Source organism: Pinus tabuliformis, chromosome 9 (assembly GCF_031772625.1).
Source record: "Pinus tabuliformis cultivar Carrire ecotype Pingquan chromosome 9, CPIR1, whole genome shotgun sequence".
NCBI classification, from domain to species: domain Eukaryota; kingdom Viridiplantae; phylum Streptophyta; class Pinopsida; order Pinales; family Pinaceae; genus Pinus; species Pinus tabuliformis.
In genome coordinates, this window is record NC_142307.1 from 928,261,670 (window position 1) to 928,282,545 (window position 20,876).

General features: G+C 36.3%; 2 pseudogenes; both read left to right on the plus strand.

The window, feature by feature from the left end:
• Positions 1–3,283: 3,283 nt before the first annotated feature.
• On the plus strand, positions 3,284–4,711 carry LOC149151797 (glucomannan 4-beta-mannosyltransferase 9 pseudogene; annotated as a pseudogene).
• Positions 4,712–5,325: 614 nt separating this feature from the next.
• LOC149151798 (tubulin beta chain pseudogene) lies at positions 5,326–5,694 on the plus strand (annotated as a pseudogene).
• The last annotated feature ends 15,182 nt before the right edge of the window (positions 5,695–20,876 follow it).

The following is a 20,876-nucleotide window of genomic DNA, read 5'->3' on the forward strand; positions in this document are numbered from 1 at the left end:
TAGGCTCCTTTCCTGCCAAGATGTACATAAAATTCTTACACAATCATATAAAAAAAAATATTTTTAACACAATACATGACTGATTAGTTAATTTGTTCTGCTATTAGAGAACCACAATGGCAAAGGAATACTCCTCCCAACCAAATTAAGCCATTTTCAAATCTAGACACATCTCTGATAGAGACCATACTAGGTCCAGTCTGGAAGTCCACTGCCCAACCATCTCAAGAATTCCAATTACAACACAGGGTTGAATACAATATTCCTGTTGGCATCATCCTACTTATTCCTCTGACAGTGTCCCATCTATGAGGAATTTTTGGCCTCTTCCAACAAGCTCCAAAATCAACAGAGTTGCGTCAGGATTTTTACCATCTTCACCATATTTTCCAACTCCTTTCCCTTACCTAGATCATCTATCTCTAGCGAGAGGAAATCTGGGCAGGAAACCACCATCAACCCCTTCGAGAAGTCAATCGTTATCAACTTAAGGCCTCCTGGCCTTTCACAATTGTCCACAATTGTTTGGCATGCAAAATTCTCTTTTAGCGCCATTTCCCACTATAATTTACATAACTAACTATATGCACATTATCATTAAAGAAAAGGAAAATTTATGTACATCATTCATTCATACTTGACCCTTAACTTGGGTCCCATAATTTGTAAAAGTATGTCGATAAGAAATCATAACTGACAACACATGTCATACAATAATATTCACTTCAAAATAACCATCATGCAATTTAGAAAAAAATTACCATATTTTGTATATCATCACATTATACTTTCTAATTGGAGTTGAAAATCACATTGCAACATTTTAACTTTAGTAGGTTCTTATGTTGCTATTAAGTGCCACTGCTTAATTACATTAGCAACATTAATCACAATCTTTTTTAATAAAACCATACCTTCTACAAAATACTATTATGCACAAAACATTTGTTAAATGCATTCAAGATTCATTTCACTTTCAAATGCATCTATGCACCTAATATTTTAACGATGTAGAAAGGTATTTGTTCCGTTACTTTCCATAAAACACTTCTATGCATTACAAGTAAGGATACATCCTCTAGATTTGAAAATGAAGTTTCCATAAAGTTGTTTTCCAAAACAATAGTTAAGGGAACAATCCTTTAGTCATTAACCATTCTTTAGTTCTAGCTCATGCAACATGTCATTTCACTTATGCATATGCATGTAATTAATAATCATTAATGTATACCACCTAACATTACCATTGAGTCATCAATTTGTAAAATTGTGAAAAATTGAACAACAAGGTAATCAACATCCTCATATTACCACTAGTTCTAACATTAAGCTAGTAGAACCATTAAGTTAGTCACTTTAATAACATTATTGTATCATGATCCTAGTTCTTTGTCACCTTGAAGAAATTGCAATCATAGGCATGCATGGTAAACCAGTAGTCCTTTTTGCAATCATAATAGTTTTCATAGGTATGCATGCAACTATATGTTCTTTCCCAAAAACCTAACACAATGGAGCATGACATTACATATAATTCAGTAGCTATTATTTCCATGCATGAAAAACTTATTTCATTTTCAAGAAACTATCACAATCAACTATTATTATTATGCAAATAAATATAAAACTAATTTAATAACCATTATTTTCATGTGTCCAACTATGTAATCTTGTTCTAAAAAGAAGATTACATAATAGTTAATGATTCTTTGTATATAAAACACATGTTTCTTTCAATAAAATCAATAAAATATTGATCATCTATATGCATATAAGAACATGTTCTTTGCAAGAAACTAATAAAATATTAATATAGTCTTTTCAATAAATCTAGGTCAAAAGCTATTGTATTGTGCATATAAATAAATACTCTTTTCCCAAAAGAGAAAAAACTAATAGCATAGTTATTATTTATGTGAACATTTTTTTTCAAGAAAACTAGACCATAGTTATTCCTTTATACATTCAAATGCATAATTCTTATGCGAGAATTCCTAACACCATAGTTGTTCTTTTGTTCATGGAACATGTGTTCTATTTAACACAATAACAATTTTTTCTATGTATACAAATATACAATCTAATCTAATATGAAAACAAACATCGGCTGTTTTGTATATGCACATGATTCACAAGCAAATTTCCAAGAAAATAATCGTAGTTTTTATCATTTAATCCACCAGAATTTATATGTTTTTCTTAAGAATTAACACAATTAATTTATCTTTTACGATACATTGTTTCTATAATAGCATGACTAATGTTTTATGCAAGTGATAATTATGTGCATTATTTTCCTAGAAATTAGTATAATCAATTTTACTTTTACCATACTTAAGTTGGAAATAATTAATTCCTACTTGTCTATAGTTGTAATTTTCCATTTGAGGAGTTTGTTCCTACATAATAGGAATTTAGTTTCTCCTAGTTTAGTGTGTGGTTGAGAGAATCTCTCAACCACACTACTGTACGTCTAAGATAGCATTCCTATCTTAAGACTATTGATTGTATAAATATGTGTGTAATTTCCTCATTCAACAATTAATAGAATATATTATTGAGTGTCTATAATTTTATCCTGGGCTAAGGAAAAATAATGAGTTTTATGATTGTTTTGTTGGTTTCCTCCGCTGGTTTTCCATCACCCTCCGTTGGTGTGGCTGTTGGTATTTACCCCTGAGATCTGCTTCATTGGGAGAATTATGGACCGAAACTACCGACTGGTATTGTGTTGATGGATGCACTGTGTGTTGATGGAGCCGAAGAGTAGAGGGCGTGGTTGACGTGAATACCTGAAGAAGAGCTGTAGAACGATGTCGTGGATCTGGTGATCTGCGTGAGGTGTGACGCATTTGCCGTTCTGCAATCGTTTATTCACAGACAGATATGTGTGGATATCATAGGCAGAGGATTGGTATTCATCAAATTTCTCTATTTGGGATTTTTGAAACGTTTAATTGGCTGAATTGTTTAAATATGACGGCGAATTTTGGTCGGTGGGAAGCCGATCCTTTTTTCTCAGCTGACGAGGATGTGCAAGACTCCGCTGACAGGTTGGAATCCGCATACAAAAGTTGGGTGTCTGCTCGGAATGCAACAAGCACAGATCCAAGTTACGGTGAGAATTTGGACAATTCAGTTGATATTCTGAGATGGGAGCTACAGACTGCCCTTGGCACTACCAAATGGCAGCTGTATGAGTTTGAAAGGGTTCTCATTGCTCCTGCAGGTGGAGTGGAGCCGGAGCCGTTTTGACTGATCAGTATTACTGTTGTTCCCATGTCCAAATAAGAATAGACAGTGCTAACGAATGAATTTCAAAACCCACATTGCCGAATTCAGTGGGGTATAACTGTCAGGGACAATTCATTTCTTGTTGTCTTCATTCATTAACAAGGGACTCAGAGGCCATGGGCTTGTAGGAGCAAGGGGAGGAGAATAATAGGAGGAAGAAGATCTCTGATATCCATACTTATCAGGGCTGGGCAGGCCAGATCCAGATCTTTGGCAAGGTATATTAGGCTGCGGTACAATTTGGTGCAGAGGATCTAGGTGGCCAGCTTGGCTTTCTGATTCAATATGGATCAGTTATCTTCTGCAAGTCTCCTTCCAGAGTCATTTCCGAGCAATGACATGACCGAACAGCTTGCATTGATATGGAGGCAGATTAGAGCGCCCCTTATTGCTCCGTTGCTGAGATTTGTTGTTGGTATTTGCTTGATAATGTCTCTGATGCTGTTTATTGAGAGGGTGTACATGGCCGTTGTTATAGTGCTGGTGAAGCTGTTTGGGAAGAGGCCTGAGAAGAGATACAAATGGGAGCCTATAAGAGATGACATAGAGCTTGGAAACAGTGCCTATCCAATGGTTCTGGTGCAGATTCCCATGTACAATGAGAAAGAGGTTTATCAGCTTTCCATTGGAGCAGCTTGTGGGCATTCATGGCCTTCAGACAGGATTATCATTCAAGTTCTTGATGATTCTACTGACCCAGCTATCAAGGAGTTGGTAACAATGGAGTGCCAGAGATGGGCTAGCAAGGGAATAAACATCAAATGTGAGATCAGAGACAACATGAATGGTTACAAGGCAGGTGCTCTGAAAGAAGGAATTAAACACAGCTATGTGAAGGACTGTGACTATGTAGCCATCTTCGATGCAGATTTCCAGCCAGAACCAGACTACCTATGGCGAACGATTCCATTCCTGGTGCACAATCCTGAGCTGGCTCTTGTTCAGGCCCGTTGGAAATTTGTGAATTCGGATGAATGCTTGATGACAAGAATGCAGGAGATGTCCTTGGATTATCATTTCACTGTCGAACAAGAAGTGGGCTCTTCTACTCACGCCTTCTTTGGGTTCAACGGAACTGCTGGAGTTTGGCGAATCAATGCTCTGAAAGCTGGTGGATTGGAGAAGGAAGAGGACTACCCATATACTGGAAAAGACGAAACTTGCAGCTTTAACAAGAACAAAATTGTGCCACATGTTTCGAATTTCAGCGTTGTTCCTATTGATGAAGATCAAATGGCTGCAAATCTGGTGAAGAATGGACCTCTATCAGTGGGAATCAATGCTGCATTTATTCCAGGGTTACGTGCCTCCGTTTTCATGGCGGAAGCTGTGGCTGTTTGCGGGGCCCGGATTTCTCATGAGCATTGGCGACGGGAATGGGTTTGATAATCCAGCTGCTCGCGGTGAGAGTGGGCGTGGCAACGGGATGCCATCTTGCGGAGCTTTGCAGGGAGGAGTACCCGCTGTGGTCAAGGCTCATACTATGGGTCATGGCGGAAATTGCTCTCATCAGGGCTGATATTCAAGAGGTTATCGGCAGCGCCACTGCGTTAACTTTGAATCTGAAAATATTCCTGTTGGGGCTCATGGGGGAATTCTTCGAGTCCCTGCAACCGTAACCTGCAGCCTTCTCTGGCGTGGCCGGAGAAAGAGTGCCGGCGTTGGGACCAAAAAGTTCTGTCCTCAACAGTGAAGAGGCTGAGGTTCGATCCCGATCTGCTAGGAATGAACCTGTCACTATACTAGCTCTGTGATGGGACGAAAAGAGACACGTCGACATCACTGGTTTCGTGCACAGTCAGCAAATCCCCAGCCCAAATCTTGCAAGAAGAGAGCCTGGGATTAGCTGGTATGAAAGAAAAAGCAGTGCAGGAGCAGTTTCTTTGACAAGCCGTCCAGTAGTCTTGAAGGCTCGTCGCTTCGTTTGATAATATCAAATCCACCTTGTTTGCAACCTTGAAATCCATAGAGAAGGTCTCTGTAAGATTAGCCCCTTGAATTGAATTTTGAGCGGGCGAAAGAGGCAGAAAAATGAGGGAAATATTGCACATCCAGGGAGGGCAATGCGGGAACCAGATCGGTTCCAAGTTCTGGGAAGTGATCTGTGACGAGCACGGGATCGATCCCACGGGATCTTACCGTAGGGATTCCGATGTGCAGTTGGAGAGAATCAATGTATATTACAATGAGGCAAGCAGAGGGAGGTATGTGCCTAGGGCTATGCTGATGGATCTGGAGCCTGGCACTATTGATAGTGTCAGATCGGGTGCCTATGGCCAAATATTCAGGCCTGATAACTTTGTCTTCGGCCAGAGTGGGGCTGGTAATAAAAAAAAAAAAGCAGCAGCAGCACATGCCAGTGGCAGCGGGCAGTCTGGCACGCCAATTACTGCAATATGAGCAGTCTTGGGTGATTGGGGGTGTATCAGCCCATCTTTTTGCTCTCTGTTTATCCTCCAGCAAAGGCGACCTGGTTTCTACTCTCACTATTTGGCCGTGAAGTTTATGCTATTGTCAAAATGTATTTGTTTAATTATCTGATGATGCTGCAATATATTGATTAACTGTCATGACAATGAAACTAGTTGTAATTTAAGTGACAGTAGTATGACCAACTATTGTCACAATTTTGAGTGTGTGTTGGAACTGGTCATTCCAACACTAAGCAAATTTGCAGGGAATGGTGAATACATGACAGTGAAAACGACATCAATTGGAGCTACATCAGAGATTAGAGGTTGATCAAGATCATGTTGCAGATTGTTAGCAAGCATGAGGCAGTATGCTTGAAAACAATGACTAGCCTTGATACTGTGGGTAGGGGAAGTGGCATTATGTTGCGATGCCAGGAGAATTGGATACTGAAATGCGATGGAGGATTGGACCGTGGAGTCCTGGATTACTGTTCCTGAAGGGAAAATTGTGTTCTCTTCGTGTGGCTATGAGTGCCTATGTTCTGGTTCCTTTATCAGTGGACCCCTCACAAATGAGGTAAAGGAGCAGCGACAATGTTTATGGTGGACAACAAAGTAGATGTTTGTTTGAATTAGTGTGGTTTGTGGAATAGACTCCCTAGCATGTTATTATAATAGTCATTGTATGTACCCAGAAACTCCAAAATGTGGAATCAGATGTAAGTTTTTTAAGGGCATCTGAAAGTTCGTGGTGATCTCAAAACCACTTTGTAATGGTTTATGGTCAGCCTGAAACCATCTTTTATCACTTGAAAGTGAGGGTTGGTGGTGAGCCAGAAACCATCTATATAGTCTTTGTGACTGAAGTGCCTTTGTGGCTAAATTGCCTATGTGGCTTGAGGTGCCTTTGTGGCTCGAATCGTGGATGTCAATGCGTTGTTTGACAAGCTTGCCTTTGTGGCTGTGTGTACACGAGAGCTTAGTGCACATATTGAAGTTGGCGGATTTGCCCGGTGGTGGCAGATCGAACTTGCCCGGTGGTGGCATATTGAAGTTGGTGGATTTGCCCGGTGGTGGTAGATCGGACGTGCCCGGTGGTGGCATATTGCCTGAGTGGCTAACGTGTACACGGGAGCTTTGTGCTCGTAGGAGCAGGTGGACTGCAGTAACACCTGGCTCACAGTCTCAGATATTGGAGTGTCTGAGCATAAGAGGGTTGGTGCACTTTTCTATCTAACAGTTGCGTCGAAAGGCGCAATCAGCGCAACTGTTTGCGATTGGTATTTGGACATGAATATTTGGCTTAGAAAGGCACTGATCTCTCTTTGTTTTTTTTGGAGGTTCTGTACATGCAATTCGCCTGATGGTGGTGGATTTGACTATCATGACAAGTAGTCATTAAGGGGGGGAGTTGGAAATAATTAATTCCTACTTGTCTATGGTTGTAATTTTCCATTTGAGGAGTTTGTTCCTACATAATAGGAATTTAGTTTCTCCTAGTTTAGTGTGTGGTTGAGAGAATCTCTCAACCACACTACTGTATGTCTAAGATAGCATTCCTATCTTAAGACTATTGATTGTATAAATATGTGTGTAATTTCCTCATTCAACAATTAATAGAATATATTATTGAGTGTCTATAATTTTATCTACTTATATGCCAGAATATCATTCACTAAGCAAAAACACCGTGCTCCTTTTCAAAGAACATCACAAAAATTATCCATTCTATTAAGCCAAAAGTCATAGCTACTTATCTGTTTGTTGTGCTACGCTCAATCTTTGGCTCTTAGTATCACTCGAGATTCGTTTGTATGTCACATGTGTTACAGTAATTGTATTAGAAATCACATCTACCATCTTATTGGAAGTTACTTATTCCCTCAACACACTAGTCTCCCCTACACAAAGCAATAATTAACTCCCTCTTCCTATTGTCCGACTCTTGCTATCAACCATTTCAAAAATCATCGAAACTGAGCTTCCCTTTCATCTCCTTTCATTCACTTAGAAAATCGTAAGGAGGCTTCAGGTTCCACGGCATGAAATTTCCAGTCGAAAAGAGTGTTCCCCACATTTGCATCAATTCGAAGCATACACATGTAAAAAAGTATTCCCTTTGCGTTATAAAACTCGAAGCTTTACCCGAACCTCTCTAAATAAGAACAAAGAGTCAAGGATTCGAATCATGCTTCACATTTTTTTCCTTTTTGAAATTATATATTTCGATCTTTTTCCTCTCCGGGTCGCACCTGAAGCGCATCAGTTTTCTCATCTCAATCCCCCCTTCTCCTGCAAAAAATGGTTTTCCCGAATAAAGAAAGCAATGCAGTTATCAATAACTTATTCTAACTTCTAACTTTTTTTGGGTGGAAAAGATAATAATATTTATACTTGTGTAATTATATGAGTTTTATTAAAGATTCTATGGTAGGGGTATTAAAAATATATTACTAATATAGATTCATTTTAATCATGTATCTAGCATGCGTTGAGAATGATCAAATCTCTTCCCATGAAAACCTCTTTTAAAGTACGCAAAAATAATAAATTTGCATCCCTCTCATCTCTTAATAGATCCCAATGAATTTGTATTGGAGCTAGCACACTCTCTCTCTCCCTATATATAAATATACATAGAAAAGGAAAATTAACCTAAAAATATACCTAAAAAATGACCGAAATGTAAAATAGTGAAACTACTTCTTAATTTTTTACCATAAAAAAGTTTTTTTTTCCAATTGTTTTATATGATATATAATAATATATCATATACATATAATTGTTTTATATGATATATACATATTTTTTAAAACAATATATAATATGTACAAAGTTCACATAATTTTTTTTTATATAACATATGCATTGAGTCATTTTATCTATGGACCACATTGTCGAGATTAAAATAGTTTTTTGTTATTAATATATTTTTAACTATGATTATTCCTTAACCCTTCATATTAAAATATTTTATTAATAACCAAGATTGAATTTTTTTATTATAAATAGTTTTAAATGTGGCATATTCATTTTATATTAAAAAATAATGAATTACACATCTCCCTCTTATTAATTTTATTAGAAAGTATGTGATATTTTTTACTTTGTTTCTTAACCTTTAATTATTTATTTTTCTTCCGACATTGAATATTTTATTATGTTAAAAAATAAAATATTTTATTTCAACATCTTTTTCTAATATATATATATGAAGTTGATATCACGTAAATTAGTTAATGTAGATCTTCAAATAGTTTATTTAAATTTTGTGTTGAAATATTTTTTAGAAGTATAAAGTTTTGATATCTTACTCTATATTTTTTTACTTCTAATTACTTTATATTTTTAATTACTTTTATTAAAACTAAATAAACATTCATATTCATTTTTGTTTTTTTATTATAGTCAAACTTATTTTGTTGTTTATAAAATATTTTATTTTTATTTTAAGAGGGGCACATGTTAACTCCAAGTTGAGCATAAATGAAATCAAACATTCCCTCATAGTGGGCTATAGAATGCATCTCTCATAGCAATTAATTTCAATTTATAGGTAGTTTGTTAAGTAGGATTTATTGATAATTTGTTTAATTAAAAAAAAATCTGAAAATTATTGATATCATTAATTAATTTAATCTTATCAATTAAATGTTTAGTTAATTATTAAGTGATAAAGTATTGATATTAAAAATATTATTGTTAATATTAATGTTAGTTTTAATAATATTATTTAACTAGTAATATTATTAATTTTAATATTCATATTAATTTTATTATTTTATAATACTAATATTAATATTAATTAAGTGTTATTAATAATATTCTTAATACTAATGTTATTGTGATTACAGATACTATTGCTATTATTAAATAAAGAGTATGGTTAATTAATGCTCTGTAATCATTAAAAAATAATTAGCGTACGTTTATTAATATAATTATAATTTATTATTAATTAGAATTTTTATTTAGTTAGTAAGGTCGGATTTATTAATAATTCGTTAGATTAAAAAAATTGATTAATTAATTCTTTAATTATTATTAATATTATTAATTAGTTTAATATTGTTATGAAATGTTACGTTAATTATTAAGTGATATAGTATTATTATTAAAATGTCAGTGTTAATATTAGTGTTATAATTAATGGTTTTTAATAATATTAGTATTTAAATAGTAATATTGTTAATTTTAATATTCATATTGGTAATAACACTATTAAATTATATATTATCTTATAATATTATTCTTAGTTAAGTGTAATTAGTAATATTATCAATATTAATATTAATGTGATAAAAGTTTTTGTTAATTGATGGTCCATAATCATTAAAAACTATTTTGGTTGTAAATAAAGCTTTTGTTTTTTTAGATCAATTAGTTAATAATATCAATGAACTTAAATTTAGTATAACAATATTATTATTAATATTATTAACTCCCGGATGCAGGTGCACATCAAAGATATTAAGGTGGCGGCAGAACGAGACAACAAGTGGCCATGCCACATGGCCCTCCGTAATCCTGCACATAAGTCTATAAACTGTATTAACATTGGCCATAAATGGCATTTAAGCTGGCGTCATCCTCAACCAGCCTGCAACTACCCGCCTCGGCTCCGCGCAATGATGACCTCTGGGGATATTAACTCCACCGCCCCTGTCTCTTATCCCCTACCTCTGCAATGTTTATGCCCTCAGGCAGCTGCAGCACCTAGCTCTCGCATTGCTACGGGGAGGTGCTGCAGCATCCTTTGTTGCACTGATCTAGGCCCGGGAATCCACTTTACTCAAAGCCTGGTCTGCAATTTCATCTTCCACTCGGCCTCTGCAGCTAATTCCTCCTCTGAGCCGACCGCTGAACCTGCTGAGCCTTCTCATCACTCTCAGGCTTATCCTGGTATAAATTCTCATACTCATGGTGTCAACATGCCAAGAACATGCCATAGAATGCGTATTTGCAGAGGCGGTAGCAAAGGAAGATTGACTCATCCCCCTCCTTCTTTGGCCTCTAAAACCACCTCCTCTTCGGCTCATCTGACTACAGGTCGCTACCCAAACACTCGTAGTGGTAGAGGCCGCTCATGTCCTCTCTGCCTCCACCCAACACCCCCTGCTTCACCACCCAGCGGAATTACCTCCAATCCAAAACCGCCCCTCCTCTCAGCCTAATTCCTCTACCCCTGCTCCCTGAACAAGCCCATCATTACTGCCACCATCTCCATTACCTTTCACAATTAGGAGCAAGCTACAGAGGGTGGATGCCATTCCATAATTATGCTTGATAGAGTCGCGGCGAGCTCACATTCCATCACCTTCCACGAGGATGAGCATGTCATAGATGGTGGTTGCCACACCAGAGCAGAGCCAGCCATGGTCAAGAAGAGCACTCATTGTGCAGAGATGAAGCAAACTGGGAAGGAGACAAACTAGGACCAATATGATGACGAAGACATGGATCCTTACCATTGTGTTATCATGGAGGAATAATCAGCGAAGCAGGAAGAAGACACGGAGGCTTCGAAGAAGGCAGATGACGATATGGAGGATTACAGGTGCTTCATTGTTGAGGAAAACCCGTCATCTCCACAACACACCTGATCGACCACACAACCTGCCATGTGTCTACTATTCTTAGGTTATGGGAATTATGGTTTCTGGTTTCTTTTACGTGGTTTTGAGGAAAACTTTCTCTTATTTGGTTATTAGGTAGATTTTTTGTTTTTCTCTGAAAAACTGATTAAAAGCTATGCGTAATTGCTAGTTTCCCCTGCGTGGGCAGTAAGATAATACTAGCAATCTTATTTTTGATTTGGACTGGTTTCCCATCATGGGAAGTCCAGACCTTTTTTTGTCATTTTTGCCCCACATTCAGGCATGGACATGCATAGGCTAAAGCCTTAGTGTAATATATTTTCTCAGTAATAGAATTTATTTTAATTTGGAAAAAAAAAATATTATTAACATTTTCCTGAATGAGGTGTTTACGGTGCAACAAAGGGAAGGGGAGAAGCTGCCATTGCCCCACCTAGCCAAGTGGCTAGGGGACATGGTAGCATGCACCCATAAAATGTTTTGTAGTGTTATTGATCACAAGACATTGCCTCATGTGAACCAATTGTAATTCACCTGAAAACATGACTATTCATTAGCATTGTATTCAATGTCTACCATTCTACCAGACTACTTGTTAGGCATTTGCTAATTTGATGATCATTCCCACTCTAATGCATCTTATGGTGCACTCCTTCATAGTGAAATTCACACGTGGTGTTGTTGGGTACCAAATCCCCTCATTTGCAACTCTTGTGTCATCGTTTTATAATATGAATTGGGGTAATTTTCCATCCACCTTGTCGAGCCCTAGTCAAGCCCTCCTTTATATACAATTATTGCTCTAAAATTAACAAGTCCTCCCTCCCCAACTAGAGTTTCAGTAGAATTTACCAATTATTAGCATGGATCATAAGACTGGCCTATCTATTTCCCTCTCCTCGCACGTTCGATGCTCATGGTGTTACCTTCAAGTTTGGCTCATCATGTACATTAGAAGAAGGTCTATCAAGATGTTGAACACCTTTAGCAGGAGGACTCTTGATAAATTATGGTTTGAATACCCCCCCTTGTCTGGTCTTTGTCTCTACATTTAAATTATTTTCTAGTATCTCCTTAACTAGCGTTCTTTTTGGGCACTCTTTTCACACTTCTTGGCTTTATTTTATGTTTCTATTCTCTCTCTCTCTGATTTGTCTCCCATAACTATGCACTTTCTTTTGTTTGTTTTTCTGGTGGGCTTTGTGTTTTCCTCTTTTCTCCCTCCTAAGATAGCTCATCTTTTCCATGGATCACTAGTTTTTCTCTCCCTTACTAGATCTCGACTTCCTCTATCATCCAGACACCTTTCTCTTTCCCTTCTACATGTGGCCCCTCTCTTTGTGCCTGCCTCTTATACTTCTTCCCACAAAGAGTTTTCTCTGTAATCCTTATTGGGCCTCTCACTATGCCGCACTAGAGTGCACATGTTCACCAAGGAGAAACCTACTATCAAGAGTGGGCCTCACAAGTACACTCAGGTATCCAACATCACCTAGAGGAAACAACTACCAGGATTCGAGAACTCACCTCGGGCCCCATGTAGGAGGGGCTCACCTGTATGGAATGAGTAGGACCCTCTTATTAGCGTTAGCTTTCAGACATAGAGGTTCTTGCAAAACTGGTAGATTGGGTCTCGGATGTTGGACAAACGCATGGTCGTTTCAACCAATACATGCACACCATCAACTTATATTAGCATTTGAATTTTCTCATCGATAAAATATTGATGGAACCATTAGAGCATCAAGAAAAGAACCTACACTCTCTAGAGAATTTGCATTTTTATATGAGGAACCTACATCACATAGAAGAAAACCTAGTTGGTATCCCTCCCCCAACAAGAAGCACACCCAACAACAATGAGGACCCATTCAAGTTGCAGATACAAACTCTTATCTCTCTACTTAGTCTTATGCTATGATCATGCAGGTTTTGTTTTATGGTATCACAGTGTATCCTAATGGCTAATCTAGCCATTTTTTCAAACTATGTATAATGTTTTTTGTTTTTTTTAACACTATGCTATCATATGCCTTTCTCTTCGGAGAGTGAACTTTAGGCTATGGTCTAATCTTCCTAGTGAAATACTGACCTAAAGTATATATTATATCCATGTACATTCCTGCTCAGAAGGAAATACAATATTTTTTCATATATATATATATATATATATATCTATAATTAATGTTAAAAACTGATTTAAATGATGATAATAATTTTATTAATAACGATATTATTACCTTAAATTTTTTATTTGTTTATTAATATTTGTTTAATAGGTAGCCACCTATTGTCATTGTTATAGTGATAATATTATTTGGAAAAAATAAAAAAATAAAAAATTAGTCATTTGATATATTTGGTGGATAATATTAATAAAGATGATACTATTAAAGGAATCATTTATAACATTATTAAAACTATTAATAAGGTAAATAATATTGATATGAATCCATTACTTAGCTTATTGTGCTTTTCTTGTCCCCCTTTCAATATTAATAAAATTGATAAACATTAATTTCATTAATTGAGATTTATATTGATAAGATTATTCAAAAAAATTATATCAATATTATTTACCCTATTAATAGTTTTAAGAATATTATAATTGATTACTTTAATAATAAAAACTTTATTAATACTCACTTAGAACCATCTTAATTCTGGATTTACCAAGCATCAAGAGGGATCAAATCTCTTTTCACTTTAAAAGAGGTTTTCACTTCAAGAGATTTGATCCCTCTTGGTGCTTGGTAGATATAGAGTTAAGATGGATCTAGGCTGGTTTAGTTATTAATAGTTAATAATCATAATCATTAATTTTATTTTTTATTTTTTATTTCTTTTTAATTGATAATTTCTATTACCTCGAAATATGACATCGTTTCATGACGTCTTTCAAAAACTTGTTCGCCTCACTCTTACTAGATTTGTTGGCCAATAGGTGCATGTCCAAATACATGATATAATTTCAAACTAGTAGTGATCTACATATACTAAATGGAAACCATTTATGTTAGGTCCCTATAATACTAGTGATTCCTTCATTACTATTGTCATTGTAGCCCTTATTGTTATTATTGTGCCCATATTATCCCCATATTGTTATTAGTGTGCCCCATAGAAACCCACTATTGTTATTGTTGTGCCCTTATGTTATTACGGTTATGTCGACTTCATTATATTGTGACCCCTTACACTCCTATATATAGAAGGGAGGTTGAGTCATTTGTATCATCCAAGAATTGTTCATTGGTGTAATATAAAGGGGATTTCCCCCTCAAAGGGGCTGAATTCTAAGACGTTGATCTATATTTTCTATCTTTTTGTGAGTTGGTTTCATAACATTTGTTATCAGAGCTTTGGATTCTAGGCTTTCGCTGCTCCAAACAGGTCATTGTGGCATTTTTGCTATAGCTTTTTCCTGTGTTTTTTCAGAAGTTAAAAAAAAAACCCATTTGAGCCGAAAGTGTTTTAAACTTCGGGTCCAAATTTTAGAGCTTGTCTCGCTACATTTTCGGAGATATGATCTGAGGAAGTTATGGTTTTTGCATACTCTCGAATTACATTCCAAACAGGTGTCTTGGGGAAAATAGTCATAACTTTTGTTCAGAGTGTCAGATTGAAATTTTATAAGAAGTCTCAGAAAGAGGACATCATGTAGTTTCCTGTATATCAATTTCATGTACTAAGGTCGAAACAATGACACGTGGAACTTCATACAAGTTTTCTCTACTGAAGTAGTCTATAATCAGGTCATCGTGGGAGATTTGGCATAACTATTCCTTGGAGAATCCAATCTTGATTAGACTTGCAAGGTTAGAAAGAGGGCCCAAAGGGATACTATAGGATGTGATTTCAGATATTCTAGATCCGCAGTTATAGAGATACAATAGACTCGATATCGTGCTCTTACAAAGTGAAAAAAAAGCTATGTAGTTTTTTTAAATTTTGCATAAGATTGGATTGAAAAATTAGTTTGAAGGAATTCAAAGGGATTAGTGAAGAATTATTAGCATTAATTGATGCCCCGAAGAATGAAAGTGGAAACACCTAGTAAGCAACCTGAAAGCTCTGGCATGACGCGAGAAGAAGAGGAAGAAATGCAACATGATATATCAAAATTACAAGACCAAGTACAACACATTTCACTGTCACAAGAGGTAACTAAAGCCAAGATGAATGGCGTGGAAGATAAGATGGATGGCATGCAAGATAATATGGATGGCATGGAAGGTAAGATGAATGACATGAACACTAAGATGAATGGCATGGATGTTAAGATGGGAGAATTGAAGATAAATTTGAATAAGTTGCTACATTAAATGGTTACTAATGGGAAAGGGTAGTAAAGGAAACTCATGATGAGAAAAAAATAAATGTTAATCATGATTTCACAAACTCTAATGTTGGATTGAAGACCCACCATGTTCCAAAAATCGATATGAGGAAGTTTGATGGCAAGGATCCTCAAACATGGATACTACAGATGGAGCAATTTTTCGATCTCCATAATTTGAAAAACACACAAATGGTACGTATTGCAACTTTATATTTGGAACAAAATCAGTTTGTATGGTATCGATGGCTTTTATCTCATAAACAAATTGTCACTTGGGAAATTTTTACAGAAGAAATGATAGCACATTATGAGGATACAAAAAGCAACACCTTTTTTAGCCAATTAATAAATCTCAAACAAAAGGGTTCAATGATGGAGCAAATTGAGGACTTCCAAAAATTGAACATAAGGGTAAAAGATATTCCAAAGGAGCAGAGGATTGATGTGTTCATAGGGACTTTAAAGGATAATATCCAGCATGAGGTCTACCTTTGGGAGCCTCATTCACTGGAGAAGGAATTCAAGTTAGCAAGAAAAATGGAAACTAAAATTATGGAAACCAGGAATTCTACCACTCACAACTATAAAGATGGAAGTGTTGTTGCCCCTCACCTTCCACAACCTACAAGGTTGACACCAAAAAAAATTGAAGAAAAAAGAGCAAAAGGGCTTTGTTATAGTTGTGATAGCAAATTACTCTAAAGGTCATAAGTGTGTTGAGAAGAAATTATTCTACATAGATTGTGAAGAGGAGGAAGAAAAGGAGCAAGAAATGTCAAAAGAAGAGGATATACTCTTGGAACAAACCCTAGATAAAGAGGAAATGAATCGACCATATCTTATAATGCAGTGGTTGGAATTACCACTCTCCAAACTATTAGGATAGAAGGACATATCAAGAAGAAAAAGGTAATAGTGTTGCTTGATTCGGGAAGTACCCATAATTTTGTTCATTGTAAGATAGCCAAGGAATTGAATTGCTTCCTATATCGAACACCAGAGTGTCAAGTGATGGTTGCAAGTGGAGGAACCATAAATTTCTCTACAAAGTGCCATAATATCAAGCTATCCATGGGAGAATATGTATTGAATAGCCCAATGCTTTCCATTCCAATGGGTGGTGTTGATGTTGTATTAAGAGTCCAATGGCTATAATCCTTAGGTACAATAGCTTTTAATTTTTAAGGAAATTGAATTAAGGGATATTGCAGAGAAACCAGGAAATATAATCAGCTCTAATAGTATGACAAATCTTCTAAAGAAGGAACAACGAGGCGTAATTTCATAATTATGTTTGCTAGAGGTTCCCACATTGAAATCATCTATTTCTACAAATCTCCAAAAAGTCTTGGACAATCATTCCAAGGTATTTGAGACTCCCAAAGGCCTCCCACCTATTGGTGATCATGATCATGCTATTCATTTGATTCCAGGAAGTGTTCCTCCAAACATCAGGCTCTACAGATATCCCTATGCCCAAAAGAGTGAAATTAAATGTATGGGTGTAGAAATGCTAGAGGCTGGTATAATTCAACCTAGTCAAATCTCTTTCTCTGCTCCAGTATTATTGGTGCACAAGAACCATGGATCATGGCACATGTGTCCAGATTATAGGGAGCTCAACATGATCACTATTAAAGATAAATTTCCTATTCCTGTCATTGATGAATTATTGGATGAATTCCATGGATCAATTTACTTCACCATGTTGGAAGACTGAAGACTGAAGACATTCTCAAAACAACATTTGGAACTCATGGGGGTCACTATGAATTTTTGGTCTTGCCTTTTGGCCTTACCATTGCACCTTCTATATTTCAAGGTTTGATGAATTCCATTTTCAAACCCTTCCTTAGAAAATTTGTGTTTGTATTTTTTGATGATATACTAATCTACAACAAGTCGTGGAAGGATCATGCTCAACATGTTGACAGGGTGCTCAAACTATTGGAGGAGAAACAATTATATGCAAAAAGCTCCAAATGTTTCTTTGGAGTACAAGAGGTGGAATATCTGGGTCATATTGTATCTCATGAAGGTGTTAAGGTAGACCCTAGAAAAATTAAAGCCATTAAGGAATGGAAAATCCCCACATCCATAAAGCATCTACGAGGATTTCTCGAGTTGACAGGGTATTATCATAAGTTTGTTTAGAATTACGAGAGAATAACAGCACCTCTAACAACATTATTGAAGAAAGATGCATTTTCATGGACTCTAGAAGCAAGAAAGGCCTTCGAATATCTTAAAGAGGCAATGTGCCAAGCACTGCTCTAAGTTTTGCTGGACTTCACAAAAACCTTTATTGTGGAATGTGATGCTTCAAGAAATGGAATTGTTGTTGTTTGAATGCAAGATGAAATACCCATTTCTTTCGAAAGTCCTCCAATCAAAGGAAAGTATTTACACAAAGCTTTTTATGAGAAGGAAATGTCGGCAATACTACATGCACTTAAGAAATGGTGAGCCTACCTAATGGGAAGACACTTCAAGGTAAAAACAAATCATGATAGTATTAAATACTTTTTAGAAAAAATATTATCCTCTAAAGAGCAACAAAAATGGGTCACAAAGATGTTGGGTCATGACTTTGAAATCATCGACAAAAAAGGGAAGCTAAATGTTGTGGCAGATGCACTCTCAAGAGAGGATGAGGATGTGGGAGAATTGTTGTGTGCCATTTCTATTATCCAACCAGATTGGATAAATGAAGCAAGGGATGAATGGACAAATGACAAAGAAGTGTGGGCACCCATTCAAAAGCTACAATAACATCCCAGTACATCTAATGCATTTAGCTAGAAAAATGGTTCGTTATGGTACAAAGATCACTTATACCTATGTAATAATTCCCAACTCGAGCAAAAAATTCTTATGGAATTGCACACTTCTCCCATAGGAGGGCACTCATGATTTTTAAAAACTTACCATAGGGTTAAGAAGGAATTTTTTTGGGATGGCCTTAAATCATATATTCAAAAGTTTGTGGCAAAATGTTTAGTTTTCCAACAAAATAAAGTTGAAACAATTAAGAACCCAGGTCTATTACAACCTTTATCCATTCCAAGCCAGCATTGGGAGGAGGTTCAATGGATTTTATCACAGGTTTACCCAAGTCTGAAGGAAAGAGTGTCATCATCGTGGTAGTTGAGAGACTTACCAAGTATGCACACTTTTGTGCATTATCACATCCATTTAAAGCCAATACAGTTTCTACTACATTTATTGAAACAATTCAAAAGCTACATGGAAACCCAAAGATTATTGTAAGTTACAGAGATCCCATTTTCACTGTAGATTTTTGGATAGAATTATTTTCTTGTCTCGGTACTTAGTTAGCTCATAGCTCATCTTATCATCCTCAATCTGATGAGAAAACTGAGATAGTAAACAAATGTTTGGAAGGATATCTCTGTTGCTTTGTATATGATAAACAAACACAATTGGTCAAATGGTTGCCTTTGGTTGAATGGTGGTATAACACTTCCTTCCATACTGCAGCAAAAATGACCCCATTTATGGCACTTTATGGATATCAACCACCATCTATCACATCATATTTAAGAGAAAATTCTAAGGTTCAAGTAGTGGAACATCACATCGAGCATAAAAAACAAGTTCTCAAACTCTTAAAGGATAACCTCACATTGGCGCAGAATAGAATGAAAGAATAGGCAGATCAACATCGCAGCGAAGGATGTTTTGATTTAGGTTACTAGGTATTCCTAAAGCTACAACCATATAAATAAATGTCCCTCAAGCAAGCTAAGAAGGATAATAAATTATCGCCAAAGTATTATTGTTCGTACAAGGTGTTGCAAAAGATTGGTACTATGGCATACAAATTGGAGCTTCCTGCAGCTTCCCAAGTGCACCTAGTTTTCCATGTTTCATGTTTAAAGAAGGTTATAGGTGACAAGCTTCTAGTTCAAACAATATTGCCTAAACTTGACAAGGAAGAAAATATCATATTGGAACCAGAAGCAGTCACAGGAACAAGAAATCAACAGCTACAGAATCGATCAATTTCCCAGTATCTCATTAAGTGGAAGAACTTATCCGATGAAGATTCCACATGGGAGGATGGGAATTTTATACAGAATCATCCATAACTACTCAAGCGTTGAGTACAACTCTTTTCGAAAAGATATGGGCATGTTAGGTCCCTATAATACTAGTGATTCCCCCATTACTATTGTCATTTTAGCCCTTATTGTTATTATATTGCCCCTATTGTCCCCATATTGTTATTTTTGTGCCCTTATGTTATCACTGTTATGTCAACTTGATTATATTGTGACCCCTTAGACTCCTATATATAGAAGGGAGGTTTAGTCATTTGTATCATCCAAGAATTGTTCATTTGTGTAATATAAAGGAGGTTGCCCCCTCGAAGAGGTTGAGGTCTAAGATGTTGATCTATCCTTTCTATCTTTTTGTGAGCTTGTTTCATAACAATTTACAAAATACTAACAACACAAAAAACCAACCAATACACCTTAGTTATCATTAGAATGTACCAGGATAGGATGGTATGGAGTTGAGCCCAGAGAAGATGAGGGTTTAAACTTTAATGGATGTGACCCTCCATGTGAGCCATGCTAGATTTCAACTAGTCCAACTATTCTTGAATGCACCTTTGTCCTTTCCAAAGACTCACTATGTTGTCATGAATTTCCCACATATTTCATTTTAGGTGGTTCATGGAGCCAATGCTATCATTATGGTTATCTTGTTGGGCCTAGTTAAGCTGGAGTAGTGAACAATAAAACTATTAAAGGATATTAAAATTGCCATCTAATGTGGGAGTATTTCCAACTCATGAATCACCTTGCCTTTTAGAGTTTTGATTTTTTGCTTCAAACATGGGTCTTATTAACCTCAAAAAATCCCCTTGGCAAAACACCCATTACCCCAGTTATGCGGAAAAGTGTAGACACATGATTTGGAGGGTGTTATAGCTGCCCACGACCCCCACCATGCACTAAAAGAACCACACAATTTTTTCTTAACCACTGAAGAGATATATAAAGTAGGTATCAGAGCAACATCCCTAACCCCATTCGTCACTTCACCAATCCACAATTAACAAAGAAAATTTATACCCGTGAAAGCAAGACATCAAGATGATAAACACCCCATAGTTGAATAATAAATTCAACTCCTCCCCATGATTACCAGTCGGGAAATGAAGAGTGGGTCTAAACACCCGCAAGAATCAGTGTAGAT